This window comes from Thrips palmi, unplaced genomic scaffold (genome assembly GCF_012932325.1).
Source record: "Thrips palmi isolate BJ-2018 unplaced genomic scaffold, TpBJ-2018v1 HiC_scaffold_2, whole genome shotgun sequence".
Classification (NCBI taxonomy): domain Eukaryota; kingdom Metazoa; phylum Arthropoda; class Insecta; order Thysanoptera; family Thripidae; genus Thrips; species Thrips palmi.
In genome coordinates this window covers 10,581,648-10,591,513 of record NW_023144629.1, presented here as the reverse complement: position 1 = coordinate 10,591,513, position 9,866 = coordinate 10,581,648, and positions in this window count along the sequence as shown.

Sequence of the window (9,866 nt, the reverse complement as noted above, 5' to 3'; positions counted from 1 at the left end):
ACGGTTCACATTAAAAACTGCAATGATCCAATTATTATTATTATTACTTTATTAGGTCAAAACTCATTGTAAACAATCTGGACTAAGTCAATAGAAATAGAGAGACAGAAAAGGCAGTGACAACAGAAAGCCTGCAACGAACTGACTTTGCACGCTGCTAAAATTCTTTGTGCACAATATGAGATGGCTTTGAAGCCATCACCTGCCCCAGAGAGGCAATGTGTGTCTACTGACGAGTGCACATGCATATTTTTCAGAAGTATCAGAATCCCCTGCAGGCACATTATTATTGAGAAGAAAAAAGCTGGCAAATCATTTTATTATGTACTTGGTAATTTGTCTTAATAAATGTGATGGCATCTAACTCAGCGGCTCTAAACCTTGGGGTCGCGACCCCAAATGGGGTCGCGAAAAAATTTCGAGGGGTCGCGGCGAGGTAACTGGGGTCGCTTGGGGTGGCGGCGGTTTCCCAGCTGACCCACACGCCGAGCACTGGCGGAAACAACTTTTAAGTTGATCAAAACGGTCACAAATGTCTTTAAAAATTCGTGTTTTGGGCCGACTTTAGGCATCCACTGCGTCTGATCCGAGGCGGTATTTCGTCCTCCATTAACGAGCAATTGGTCTTTAGACCTTTCTTTATAATGCCTTTGTTACGGAGTGCGATTATCTGCCTTAATTTGGGAGCAGTATTGGCGCAAAGTTGATCAAAACGGTCACAAATGTCTGTGAAAAATCGTGTTTTGGACCGACTTTAAGCAGCCACTGCGTCTGATCCAAGGCGGTATTTCGTCCTCCCTCAACGGGCAATTGGTCTTTGGACCTTTCTTTAGTAAGCGTTTGTTACGGAGTGCGATTATCTGCCTTAGTTTGGGAGCAGTATTGCCGCAAAGTTGATCAATACACGATTTTTCAGACATTTGTGACCGTTTTGATCAAGTTTGCGGCAATACTGCTCCCAAACTAAGTCAGACAATCGCACTCCGCAACAAAGGCGTGCTAAAGGAAGATGCAAAGACCAATTGCCCGTTGAGGGAGGACGAAATACCGCCTTGGATCAGACGCAGTGGGTGCTTAAAGTCGGTCCAAAACACGATTTTTCAAAGACATTTGTGACCGTTTTGATTAACTTTGCGGCAATACTGCTTCCAAACTAAGTTGGATTATCGCACTTTGTATCAAAGGCATGCTAAAGGAGGGGTCGCGTGGGGTCACGAAATTTTTCCTGGGGGTCGCGGAAATTTTTGGCTACAAATTTGGGGTCGCGAACTGAAAAAGGTTGAGAACCGCTGATCTAACTTCTTTCTCCAGGTATTCCCTGGTATGATAAAAATCTTATTCCTGAACGGTGGCACAAGGAGTTCAACGTTGGGTGAGGGCAAAATTCGGAAGTGGAGAGGGAGGCCCAAAGCGGCCCAAAGGACAATCACTAAGAGGATGTCAGCAGGACCCCTGACGAAAATTTTGAGTGCCAGTGATAAGAATAAGGAAGATGGAATTCTCAATCACTCTGGCAAGAAAATCTTTTATGAACAGTTCCAGTTCCTCGAGGACCTAGAAGAGGCGTGGTCAGAAGGACGTGAAGTGTCGAGGGGGTATGCACTCGCGTAATAGTCGGTTCACTCTATCTGTAATAGCACGCGCAATAACACGCGTAATAGCCGAAATTGTCAAAATTTTATCAATTTTGGTGTGTTTTAGGCCGTTTTTAGCTACATTCCGATTACTTTGTGGCGTAATAGAGCGTAATAGCGTAATAGTCGGTACACAGGTTCAGAGAGCGCATACCCCCTCGTGAAGTGTCCATACTGCACCCGGACTGCACCACTCAGAAAGTGTCATGGGTAAAGTTTTAAAATTATTGCTATTAAACTTAGCTTCTAAATCTGATCAAGTTCCTAACAGAAATGAGTATTTTCAGGTATTGATGGAGTAGGTAATCTGCCCAAACTTGTTTTGGAGGTCAGTTGGCATATCTCTCTCTCTCTCTCTCCCTCTCTCTTTGAATGTCAATCTTTTCAGAGAAATTTTATACTGAACCTAGAAAAGCTTGAGAACCGAGCATAAGATTTAACTCCACACTCCTGGAACTGCGGTAGTTGCCTTCCGGGATTATGACAAAAAGAGCCGAAAATATTAGTAGACGTGAGTTTCCACATGCAATGGGTCACTCGTCTGCATTGAAATCAATCATTGCTCCTCATGATCTACTCTCTGTTACAGTTTCGCAGTGAAGCAATTGCAAAGAAAATGGTCCAAACAATCAATGCTAACTCAATAATGAACAACAACCTTACTGCTGACGTGCTCAACATACCTGATCTGAAATCTACAGAGGATAAGTCAGGAGCAGAAGTTGATGGAAGCAAGATTTTGTATTGATGATGTCCTCACCTTAATGGGGAATGAGCTAGGAAATAAAAGTTGAAGGGTGTTACCAATTCCCTAGTGTCTGTTTTATATTTTCAAACAGTTTTCAAACAGTTGCACGAAGGAAGTGAAAAAAAAGTTGATTTTCAAGCTGTATGCAGTTGTCAAAACAAACTTTAATCAATGTTAAACAAAAACAAGTGAACCACTACACGACTGATAGAAGACAAGACAATTTGTTTCTAAACGCCTAAAGGCATTCGACGAAAAATGGACCAGAAATCATGGCATAAAAGACACAAGAGACATTACACACACAGCTGAGAATGGACACACAAATAACATTCCTCCAAAATAGCACTGCTCCAAACAAAAAAGCTAACAAAAAAAATTATTGAATATATAACTTCTATGACAGGCGGTCTAAACAAATAAATCAAAAATGTCTAGAACACCACGGGAAAGATCCACTTAATGGAAATAAGACATTAAAAGGGTGCATTATGCCTCACCAACTCATCAGGTGTGAAGTAAAGGGCGAAAAGAGCAGAGCGCTACCTCTGTTACCGCCGTTATGAAAACACGCATGTGTACTGTTAAGAGAAGTCGTTATTTTAAAACAGTAATTCCAACAATTAGTGTTGTAATTTTACAAATAATAATTCGTAAAATAACTACAAGATTCATGAAATGAACAATTGTCATATTTTCGACAAACTTTACTCATAAATTTAGGAATAAATTCGAAATTTTACGATGAAATCTTAATGTTACTGACGAAAGATCGTAGTTTTACTGCTAAAATCGTTATCTTACGACTATTCTCGTTTTATCACGCGTAAACTTGTTTTCTTACAAATCGAGCTTTATTTTTATGAATAGTTGCCTGTTAAATCTGTACCACGAACTGCACTGTTTTTTTTTACAAAGTAAATTGTAAATTGACAAATTGTTCATCATTTTACAAACTGCTTCTTAAATTTACAGGTGAAATCGTTAATTTAGAAGTATGATTGTAAAAGCAAGTCTGAAAACATGCGTTTTCGTCCGTTGTTACCTTACTATAAAGGAAGAAAAAATGCCTGAAACGTCCAAAATTTGAGGATTAAGTTTGTAAGTTTAAGAATTTTTTTGTAAATTGACGAAAAAAAGATGGATGATCACATCGTTTTTGAAATTTACGAGCAGTTCGTGGTACAGATTTAACAGACAATCGTTATTTCACAAAATAATCCCGAACAGTGTGCTTATTGTCACACTATGCACGTTTCAACCAAAAGACCACGAGCTCGCCCGCTAAAGCGGCAGTCGCCACGATGAGGCCAGCCATCCAGACCTCGAAGCACACCCACACCTTAGCCATGTCCAGCGCCTCGACCGTGCGCTGTGCTCGCACTGCCTTGATTCTTTCTGCAGCGTACAGACGAGTGTCCTTCGCGTTTTGAAACAGGTTCACAACCTCGGGGTATATGCCGGCGGCCCTAAACCGGTTAATTGTGACCCCAAAGCTTTTCCCTTGAGGCAGGCCTTTCTTCGCCATGAAGAGACTTACAATGAATTGTCCAGGTAGACTGAACTGGTACACACCGTCCAATGACCCCAGCTCGGCTGCGATGAATGTGGCGAAAACCCTTGACGCTAGAAACGCAGCGCTTCGGTTCGCAACCGCAGACAAAGCATCTTGGGTCGGACCCACGAAGACAGACGTCCTTTCGCCAAGCGCGTCATGTGAGAAACGGCCCTCCATGGCCAGGCCAGGCTGAGTGTAGACAGTAAGATTGGACTCCACCAGTTCTTCCAAAGTTTGGATTTCCCCGGTGGCGCATTTGCCGAGAAGACCAGCCAGAAGCTTCCCGCTGTAGGCCGAGGAGAGGACGACGCAGACGAGAAGCCATCCGCCCAGCAGCGGACGCCGCGCTTCCCTGCCGACCGGCGAGCCGGACTGGCCGACCAGAGGGGCCAGCGCGTCGAGGAAGGCCCTGGAGCGCCCGCTGAGTGCAAGCAGTAAGGTGGCGACCCCCAGCGAGGACAACGCCGTGGCAATCCAGAGCGCCGTTGAAAACTGTTCAGTGCACACTAAATTACTATGTAGGTTTTTCTGCGCGCTAATGCACGAAATTGTACATGCACTTCGTAACGCACGAATTGGTGCGCGACAATGCACGATTTCGTGCGCAAGTATGCAGGAAATCGTGCATTGTCGCGCACAAATTCGTGCGTTAGGAAGTGCATGTACAATTTCGTGCATTAGCGCGCAGAAAAACCTACATAGTAATTTAGTGTGTGATGCTGTCGACGAGACAGTTGCCTTTCCCCATCCCGGCCGGCACCAGAACCACCATGCTGTCCATGCCCCAGGGGAAAGCATCGAATTTGCTGTCGCTGTGAACCTGAAACGGAACTTCCATGCTCAAGAAGTCGAATCGGCAGGAGACAATACCGTCTAGCCAGCTGTTTGCTTCACTTATTTGAAGAAAGCTGATGTTTCCTTGCTTCTGCAGGATTGTGTCTGCGTGCCGTTTTAACATGGATTGCAAAACATTTGCCTTTCCGGAAGGATAGAACATGGTGGCTTTGCGCGACGCGTTTCCTTGAAAAAAGCATGGCGAAGCGAACGACAAAGCTCCTTGAACCCAAACCCTTGAGGGCGGCGATCGCCAGTGAGATTCGAAGTGCCCACTGTAAACAGCCAAGCTTGAATCCGCTTCCCCAGTCAGTCCAACTACGAGCGTTATAGGTGATACCCAGAATATGCTCCAAGATGGTGCGATTTGGCTTAGATCTTTCTCTGTCCAGACTGACTCAGATGATGTCCAGAGTAGGATCCGACATTCAACGGGCTTGTCTATACTGGAGAGCAGACCGATCAGGGCGGATGCTCTATCTTCGGCGACCAAAAGGACTGCGCTTGGCAGAGACAGAGTATTTCGTATCCTTGGTGATGGCCAAGGCCCCCGTGGCCTGGGCATCAGGATCACGGACGCTGTCCCGTGCATCCTTAGAAACGCGTCCAGCCACCGCGGCCTCCCCGCGACAACCAACTGAGGAGGATGGGGCCCGGTGCGCAGCAGCGCTGGCTTGAGCAGGCTGTGGATGATCCGTCCCTCGTCCAAGGCTGTGGTCCCTGGCAGCGTGGTCGGGCAGCACGCAGAAAGCGCTTGGGGTGGTACCAAGAGGGCCATGGCAAGCGCGGCAACATACGTCAGGCCACACGGACTAGCCATTCTGGACTGAACTGCGCCACGGCAGAGTCGACTTCGATTTTCTCGGAGATGGCATGCATACCATTAGGACGCAATCCCAGGAAAGGTCTTTTCAAAAGCGACACGTTGGCTGCGGAGCGACGGCGACTTATTGATCTCAGCTTCGAGCACTCACCGAGTTCCGACAGAAAACGGATTTCTTTCTTATGTATGACTTGGCACCTTCAATCAGCAAGAAATGTTAGTTTGACAACAAGGCCGCATGAGGCTCGAGTATTCCCGAAGGACTGTCACTACGTGCCACGTGCACTCTCAATCCAGGAACGTGATATCACGTTGAAACGAACGTGACAAAATGTCACGTTCGTTTGAGCGTGTCACATTCGTTTGGGTGTGAGTGTGAATTGGCAAAAAAAAAAGCTTGTTCACCACTCAAACGAACGTGACACAATGCTTAAACGAACGTGGCATTTTGTCACGTTCGTTTCAACGTGATGTCACGACCGTTTTTCCCAAACCTTTTTTCCCCCCAAAAAAATTCCCAATTTCTTTTTTATTAAAATTTAAAAAATTCCAAAGCAAATTTTCCAAAGCAAAAATGTTCAAAACAAAAAAAAACATAACAGAAAAAAAAACAACCTAAAAAATATTTAGCGAGAAATTTTACTTTCAAGGTTGGCAGCATTGTTGCCAGCGCTAGTATTCGAGAGTGGCGCACCCATTGTTGGTGTGGACGTGTCGTGTCCTGAAATTATTACGTCTGGGTCAGGGGGAGCAAAATTACTGATGAACGGGCATATACACTATAGAAGAGACAAGAACAAGAACAGCACATACTGGTCCTGTACCCGAAAAGGAGAGTGTCGAGCCACGGCAGTCACCACAACGGACCAAAATAACATCGTAGTGAAGAAGGAGGGGAGGCACGAACACGCGCCGAACCAAGAAGCCGTTGGGGCGGAGCGCATCAAGGCCCGCATCAAGAGGAAGGCTGTCGAACATCCTGAGGTGACCCCTGCCCAACTTCTTCGCACCGAGTTGCCTGGCGTCTCCTCCGGCATCATCAGCCAACTGCCGGAGCGGGAGAACTTAAAGAAATCCATACGGACCGCGAGGCGCAAGGACATGCCAAACAACCCTTTGAGCCTGACGGAGTTAGGGGAAATACCAGCCAGGTTAGCGTGCAAAACAAAGTTATGTAAAGCGTAATTTTTTTATATTTATTTTTTAAATTCAATGTTTTAATTGTTAGGTATCCGTCTACGCTGTGGGGCGAGCCATTCCTGCTGTATGACTCACACGACGAGGACGTGGGACATTCCACGTGAATCCAACGACGGTTTGGAATCGAGGTCCTCGGATTTCGACCTTAGTTGTATCAATCGATTCGGTATCGGCCCCTGACTCAGCATGTAATTTTTTTTTGAAAAATTTGAAAAACGCACCCGTACGCACGCACGCGCAGTGCGCAGTGATTTCGTTTTCATCTGTTCGGCGAGAGTTCTACATACATGAGCCTGTTTGTCCCATTCGACGACAAGACTATGGAAGCTATGGGTAAGTCCAATATTTATAATTTCTTATGGCCTGAGTTCATTGGCAACTTTGTTAATCTAATATCCACTTAGAATACGCAGCGCATGCTCTCCTGGAGTTGAGGGTTCTGTCCCTGTCAAAAGGGCCTCAACCCAGCCCAGTACAGCCCAGCCCACATCCAGAACCACAATAAAAGTGGAAAATGTTTCTCACCTATTTATGGAGGTAAAGTCAGTCTTGTTGTCTCATTTCTAAGTAAGTGCTCTCCTAACTCAACTAACTGTTAACTGTTTTTTCACTCTGCTTCTTTAGACTTTCTTCATACGAATGATTGAGAAATTGAGAGTGAGGCATGGTGTTGCTCCACATTTACAAACTACTATAATTAAGTGCTACAACTACGTGCGTGGCGAGGGTCCTCGCAGCCACTTAGGCTCTGTAGAAGTGCAGGTACCCATCTGAAAGCATTGCAATGTTTTTTTGTGTCTGATTCAAGGGGAAATTACTGTGAATTTCGTTGTACAAATCCAATCAAATTCAGTCGAATTTCGATGAAGTGTACACTCTAAGAAAAGTTACAGAATTTTGTATCATTTTTGATGCAGGATTTTGTATCACCTGCATTGGTTACAAATATTTGTATAAGTGATATAGAATTTTGTAACAGATGTGCCGGTTACAGAAAAATGAATCATTTTGGACCTTGATACAGAAATTTGTTACATGAAGGTTACAATATTATGTTTGTAACATAACTGATACAGAAAATTGTAACTGGATACTAAATTCTGTATCAGAGATAAAAACATAATGTTTTAACGGCAAAATTGAACAGCAGTGCCCATAGAGACAAGTTAAACTTAGAGTTTTCATGTGCTTTTATTTTTCCCGACTCTGAATAAGAGATTCAGTCTCGTGTATGCTTGGCTGGCAAGGCCTCCGTCCCTTACTGCGCGCGTCTCAGGTCACCGGCTACCTGCGCCGCGCTCTCCACGGCGTCCGCACAGCGCAGTTTGGGGTTCGATTCCCGACTTCTCAGAGTACATCTGGGAAAGTTGTTACTCGAAGAATGGCATAAGGACCTTCAATCAGACCCACGGAGACTACGTTTGAACAAAATTCTCATTTTGAAGCTTGATTTGGAAGAATAACGACTGTTTACAAATTTTGTAACCGTTACGAAATTCTGTAACCAAGTTACGAAGAAAAAAATTGTATCCATCGTGATACAAATTTCTGTAACACATGTTATTGAAAAAGCTGCGTAACCATGTTACAAAATTCTGTACTGATTTTTTTTAGAGTGTAATTAATTTTACATGTTTGATGAATCTTGGTGTACAAATTTGGCTGGAGTTATTTCCTTTTGATCTGATTGTTTTATCAATATCCACATGTCCAAACTGACACTTTTTTTTTATTTATGACAGTTTGTGAGTGAGGCTGCAGCTTGTCAAGTTCTTGCTATCGAGCGGGTGCAATTACTTAATAACATTTTGTTGTTTGCTGCCTGTCCTGACACCTGCCAGATTATGGGCTCTCTCTCACCTTATAAGCATCATTCATGTGGTAAGTCAAACAATGGTCTTGGGGTTTGATGTTTTGCTTGTTATGGGTCAGGTCAATCTTTATGTTCTCACCAAACTGTTTCCAGATGTTTCATCCCCTCCAAGGAAGAAGGCTAGCACGGTGAAGAGGAGACTCAAGGTGGACTGTTCAGCGACAGCTGCTCCCCTCGCCCCATGCCAAGGCATCGACACCGTTGAAGCTGGTGCTGTGTCGTCACTTGACATTGCTGCTGTAGCCATGGTAAATTTCTTATGCACTCCAGGTGTTACCTTCCTCATTCCTCAAACCCCATTTGCTGTTTTCTGACAGAAGTTCTAATCTATTAAAAATTGTTTCAGAGGGATTCACCTGACACAATTGAGTTACACACAACTCCTGCAGACTCTGGACTGAGTGGCTTAGTCCCATGCCTTTGTAGGGGCATACCTAGGATCCCAGCCCATTGATGAAGCTGCACTTGAAGATGCTATCGCTACTGCCCATCAAAAGAAATCATCCTCAAGTGCTGTTAAGCGGAAAACGTCTGTCACCTCTTCCAAATTAGCAACTGGCGGAGTTGTTCGTGTTTGTGATGATGCAGTAGTCATAGGTAGGTCACTCTGAAACCAAAAAAAGCACAGAATTTTGTAACACTGCAGTGCAACTCTTTCATGAACACGTGTTATGTAACAAATTAAGGCGATACAAAATTCTGTAACTTTTTAGGGGGTGTTGTAGTGTGAATCCACTAGTTATTGCTTACTCTTATCACTTCCAGATGACAAAAAGAAATTTTCAGACAGCAAGTTAACAGACCTGCTCATTTCACAGTACCGCTTGAAAAAGCCTGCTTTTGATGATAACAAAACTCGCGCAAGTTCGATTTATGCAGGAATAGCATCAGTTTTCCACTCCAAGGGCTACACAGATATCGCAGTGGAAGACTTGTCTAACCGCATGGCATACCTCTCCAGCGAATTTAAACAGCGATACGATTCCCTGAGGCTGACCGGGACAAACATGGGGGAGGCTGTGAATTGGCCATTTTATGATGCAATGGGAAAAAATTGGGAAAACAGTGTCATTTTAGAGCCGCAAAAGTTGTTAAGTTTTGGATCTTCAAAGTTTATGTGCATACGTAAATAATTTATGTTTTAGATGATGAGGATGAGGAGGGTGAGGAGAGAGCAGTTGTGGAAAGGACGGGAC